The sequence below is a fragment of the Gobius niger genome, assembly GCF_951799975.1.
Source record: "Gobius niger genome assembly, chromosome: 10".
Lineage (NCBI taxonomy): Eukaryota > Metazoa > Chordata > Actinopteri > Gobiiformes > Gobiidae > Gobius > Gobius niger.
The window spans coordinates 26,065,740-26,071,461 of record NC_136861.1 but is presented as its reverse complement, the minus strand read 5'-3'; the positions used below and the strand labels follow the sequence as shown (position 1 = coordinate 26,071,461).

At 42.5% G+C, this 5,722-nt stretch overlaps 1 long non-coding RNA gene across 2 annotated transcripts; it reads left to right on the top strand.

Moving 5' to 3' along the window:
• Window positions 1-834: 834 nt before the first annotated feature.
• Window positions 835-5,381, top strand: LOC306969351. 2 transcript variants are annotated; one of them, XR_013793312.1, is made up of 5 exons: window positions 835-1,207; window positions 2,252-2,710; window positions 2,802-2,904; window positions 3,522-3,725; window positions 4,985-5,381. It is a non-coding gene; the product is annotated as an uncharacterized lncRNA (long non-coding RNA). The 2 variants fall into 2 exon arrangements; XR_013793311.1 differs by lacking the exon at window positions 2,252-2,710.
• Window positions 5,382-5,722: the final 341 nt, after the last annotated feature.

Sequence of the window (5,722 nt, the reverse complement as noted above, 5' to 3'; positions counted from 1 at the left end):
TGTCTTGTTGCTCTACTCACCAGAAAGAAGCAACTCGGGCCCCCTCTGCCTTTGCCCTCACTCCACAATAGCTGATCACTTTTAGGGGGGTGACATTAATCACATCTGATCACAGCCCAGCCCGAGTCTATGAGAAACACTTTTGCCAAAATCCCACAAACGTCTATGTGAAATTTAACATGCAATCAATACAACTGTCTGAGTGAATCTACAATCCAAACGCATAAGACATAAGCCAAATTATAAGCTTCGAATCACAAACGTGCCTCATTTCCCCGTGAGGCAAATGAGGCATTTCCCAGAATTTTGATGGAACAATGGGGATCCACGAATGAGGGTCAGACAGAGGAAGAAACAACACGTTTTGCAATTAAAACATAAGAAAACAAGCAACTGGACCTCATATGCTTTACCCCAGTTTAAAAGCATTCAATATTTTCACCGTTTTAGCTTGACTTAGTGGGTTTACACAGCGCTTTAAGACACCGTAGAGCCGACACCGCCCCGTCAAACCCATCTGCCAGAAGGAGCCGAATTAAGAGCGACGACGCGAGAAAACGGGTGCGCACAACCGCCTCGCAAGAAGATGCTTTACTGTGTCATTACTACATAGATAAGCCTGTTGTGCCGGTAATAGATTCACAGATGGACGGCCCTGGTGGGTATTTGTTGCTGCTTATTAACCTAGTAACACATTACGTCAATAATTTACGAGACACGAGGGGTACGAGCGAGCTGTTATTTACGGTAATTAGCTCCACAAACGGACATTAGCATTAGCTAGCTCCTGCCGAAAGCGTGTCTTACCAATCAAGAGCTAGCAACAAAAAAAATCCTCCAGCAACGCCCAGTGTTAGCCACTTCACCCCGGCTGGGTTCAGGAGGAAAAAGAGGTGCGACTGAAGATGGGAACTCGGTGAACCCCGGTAGGAAATTCACGGTGGAGGATCAGACCGAACCGAGCCGCGAGACACGAGACCTGTCCGCCCTGAGAGCGATGCAGACGCAGCTCCTGGAGAAGAATGGAGGAGAATGAGAGAGGCTCACTCCCGCAAAGACACGCTGTGACCGGCGAGAGGAGAGGAGGAGGAGGAGGAGGAGGAGGAGGAGGAGGAGGAGGAGGAGGAGGAGGAGGGATGGACCAGAGCAAAGGAACACAGGAGGAGAGGAGGAGAGGGCTGCTGCCGCCTTCAGGAGCAGCACAAATGTACGGACATCCAACCACCTTTATGACTCACGTCTTATTACTTCTATATTTTTGATCATTTGTTCGAGTTGTATAAAGGGAACACAATGCGTCGCTTATTGGCCTACAAGCTATAAGCAAAAATAAATCAGATGCACATTAACCAAAAAAATAACCAACTAAGTGGATACATTAACCAATACAAGTGTGTAGCCTAAAAACATTGAAATCTGCTCTGATTCTCAGTATTAGTTGCATACAGTAGTCAAGTCTAAACCTACTGAAATTAGCCTATTCTGCACTAGTTATAACCTATACTTCTTAGGCCTCGCTACTTCTCCTCTTATATGAAAATTGTGCAACCTTGAATCGGTGAATAGCAGGACCTTGGGGACCCTATTCTACAATTGGAGATATTTGAAGAGCTTGAACCATAATAGTGGCCTTGGTTTCTTGCACTTCAATGGCCATCATGGGCCTGTGCATACCAATGGTAAATGGTCTCAACTTATATGGCGCTTTTCCACCTTCATTAGGCACTCAAAGCGCTTTACAGCAGGGATCCAGTCACCCATTCATACTCTCATTCATACACCGATGTACGCAGACACTGGGAGCAATGTGGGTGAAGTGTCTTGCCCTGTGGGTGAAGTGTCTTACTAAGGTAGACCTAATTTACCTGATCATATTGTTCATGTTAGCTCTCAGTCCTACAGGGGTTTTCTATTTCCATCATCATCCAAGGTTCTCAATCAATCATTAGTACAGGGTTGTTTTAGCGTTAAATGCATGCCTACAGACTTTTTTTTATTTTTCAGCAGGCGGAATATACTGATATTGAACCCGGTACAGGCGACAGCAAACATTTGCCTATGCGCAGAGGTTAAAAAAAAGGATCTGAGGCACTCTGACTTAGTTAAGTCCTTTATTGAATGGGCATGCCAAAGCGTTTTGACCTAGAGATGGTCTTTCTCAGGGCATATCAATTTGCCTATTGTTCTTCTAATATTATTATGACACATGATCCTGCCTCAAACTAATGTTTCTTAATATTTCCAAACATAGGCTCCTTAAACGCACCATTGGGCACTACAGCGCGCCATGCTGGAATTGAAAGACCTCAATAGCGAATGGCAGCAGAACTCTGGTTTGTGTGAGAGCAGCCAATCAGCTCCCAGGCTCAGGGATTATTCAAATCAGGGATGATGTCATCTATTGCAAGTCACCACACTGTTGCCCCGTCCCTCTCAGTTGTCTGTCTCCCTCCCTCTAGGCCCCTACACCCCTTTCACTCCTCTTCAAACCTCCTTTTTCATCCTTTCTCCATGCCCCACTGCACATGCACACATACACACCCAGCAACACACACACACACACACACACACAGCTACACACACACTCGCCCCATGCATCAAGTGGCCGTCATTGTTCACTGTTGCTGCTGCATCCGTAAGGGTTTATAGTCTGTTAACACGTTTGAGACCTGTTGCAAGTCACACTGAATAGACCAATAAAAGCATTGCAGTGAGTGTGAATTCCAATTGCTTATCCACAAATAATGTAAATGGAATGCGGTTGTGTTATCTTTGTCTGAAAGTCGCATTTTTGTATTCAGGAGTGGAGGCAGCTTGACATATGCACCTGCTGCGGAGTTCATTCTGAGGCAGCGGGAATGAAAAGAGCAAAAACTGAGGCCGAAAGGAGGGGCTCGGAGTGAGGTAATCCCCAAAATGGCTCCCACTACAACAATTACATGTGTGTTTAAAACATAGAGGGGCATTGTTTCATGAAATTCTATTATCAGACTGTACATAACCAAGGCACAACAGTGTAGTACAGCATAAGGGTTGAGTCCAGTTTAATGATACAGTACGAGCATTTGCTTAGCTTTATAGATCATTTCGTATTATTATGCACATACTTTGTAGTACAAAGTTTACTGAGATAGAGATTATAGCACAGTATAAAAAATCTTGAAGAATGATGATTGTTGTCAGATTATTTCAATATTTTTGAACCAGAAAAATCATATCAAATACAGATTTTGTCAATATGCAATTTCCATTCATTGTACACTTCTATGGCAGAGAAGTTATTTTTTGAGGCGCAATAAGTTTAAAAGGTTAGTACGTCTGATGGTCGGGCTCAAAATGGCACCAACTGGTCAAACTCAAATGTCTGTTTTCTCGCTGTTGAATGAGACATAGAGGGGCATTGTTGCACGGCTTTTGTTTGAGTGTGTACTGTTCAGTCTGGGTGGGCATGCCGCCGGGCTGTCTGTACCTCAGTTTGTCTGTCTGTCTCTGTGTCTGGTGCGGCGCTGTTCATCTCCCAGCGGCCGCCTGCCCCGTCTCCGTCAGCCAGCCTTTTGTGCGCTGCTCTGTTTCTGGATGGCCTTCTTTTGTGGAGCGCTCGTCTCTTTCCAAGTACCACAGTGAGGTCTGATTTGGCTCTGCGGTGCCGATTTGGACACAGGCTGAGCAGACAAGATACACAGCAACCAAGCACCAGGCTATAGCCTCCTCATAAATGATGAACGGTAAGTATCATTGACTGCCAATTTCAGATTTTTGATTTGTTTTTATGCTCTTTTATCAGCTTCTTTACCAGTTCAGTTTTAGAATAAACACAAATATATTGGATGGAATATTAAACATCTAGAATTTTTATATTCTTCTTTAAACTTTTTTATTTATGTTTTTCTGGGGGCCTGCCATACACAATATTATTTGCGCACACAGGATGTAACAATAGGAAGAGTCTTGTATTGCACCATTGGTTTAAAAAAATAAAAGTGTAAATGTGAGCGGAGCTAATGTTGAGCCTTGAGTAACACCAGTAATTCTTAAAGAATAAACTTTTCAACTTAACATATATTGCCTCAGAAATATATTCACTAATCTTTTGCTTGTTCTGTTTAGGTGTCAACAGTGGTCTGTGTTTCCCACCCCTATTAAATTGTGCAGTATAAACATAACTGAAGGTCAAGTCAACATGTGCATGCCTAATTAGGATGTTTAGAGACTTAATCCGCTGGAATAAATGGGCGGCCTGCACAGAGGCATTAATGTGATTATATTGGCAGCTTGCAGGTGGAAGGCCTGAGATTAGAGCAGGGAGATGTGGGCGGAGACTCCGGGGGTGTGATGCCTGCTGGACATATTGGCATGGTCCAGCAGCTCCAACAAAGAGAGGAAGGTGTTTTTGTATGCGGAGCAGCAGACAGGAAGAGGCAGCGGCGTGTACCCCGTTGGGCTGCTCCATGTTGGTTATTTCATTGTCTTTTACCTTGACCCTAAGTTCAGTTAAGTAGCACCTGTCAAGAATGGCTAGAAATTGTAGGTCCATATAGTAACAACATTCAAATACTGACGTGCTGTTGAAAAGTAAACAACTGGTCAGCATCCTCAACCGAGTGTACCACATAAAAGGAAATAAAGTCATAATAAAATAGTCCCGTTTAAATAAAGATGAGTAATCATTAACTATGATTGCAAACATTGACAGTAGTAATTGTTGTGATATCAAGTTATTTTGGGGTTGAGTTTTTGAGAGGTCAATAAAGATAGCTGAAAAGATCCAAACATTAAAACTTCCAAAACAAATACTCCCTCTTTCACTACTAAGAAAGTGTTTGTGTGAATTCAACAGTTTGTGGCCCATAAAACAAAACAGTTATTAAAAACAAATCACAGCAGAGCTTACTGTTTTTGTTGTCTGAGAACAGATCTTAATTTTAAATCAATAACAAAAAAAGAATCTTGGGTCCTTATTGCATTTTTAATTTCTCTTTGATAGAAAATTCAGTTCAAGCCTCATGTGATCGCAGCTGGCACCAGAGAGACACACCCTGTGCACCAGACTCCAGTCGCCATCTTTGAAAAGGACCCTTTAACGATTGCACCTCCATCAGCACCTGCAGCACTTGACTTAGTACAAGCATCATCATCGTGCTACAAGTGCAGTGTGCAAGTGCGTATTTACAGGTTAGCCCCATAGCCGGTAGCACTGGAGCTTCAAACACTCCCTGCAGAGAGCAGCGTGCCAGCACAGCATATCATTAACATGCTGCATGCTACTGCACTCGCTGACAGACAACACGTGAGCAAGGACAGGCTACACACAGGAAACCTCATTCCATTTATAATGCATTCACTTATATTTCATACAGGCAGCACAGCAGCCTTCTTTAATCCAGCAACTCATGAATAGTTTTTTTAGTATGATGATCACAATAGCAATCACATAATCCTATATGGTATTAAGTTGTGATTCTAATGTTTTAACAAAAACATACTGTCATTACCATATAGGATTGTTTCTCTTATTCTACTCATTTATGTGGATAAATTGGTAACATATTTCTCAGTGAATGTCAGACATTAATTAAAGATTGACTATCCATGAAACACACGTATTTTTGCCTAGTGGTCAATTAAAGTCAAAATGATGCCTTGTGGAAAGCCATCTTTTAAAAAATGTTCACTTATTTGCTATTATCAAAATGTTTATTTAATGCTTTCTTTGTTTGAAAGG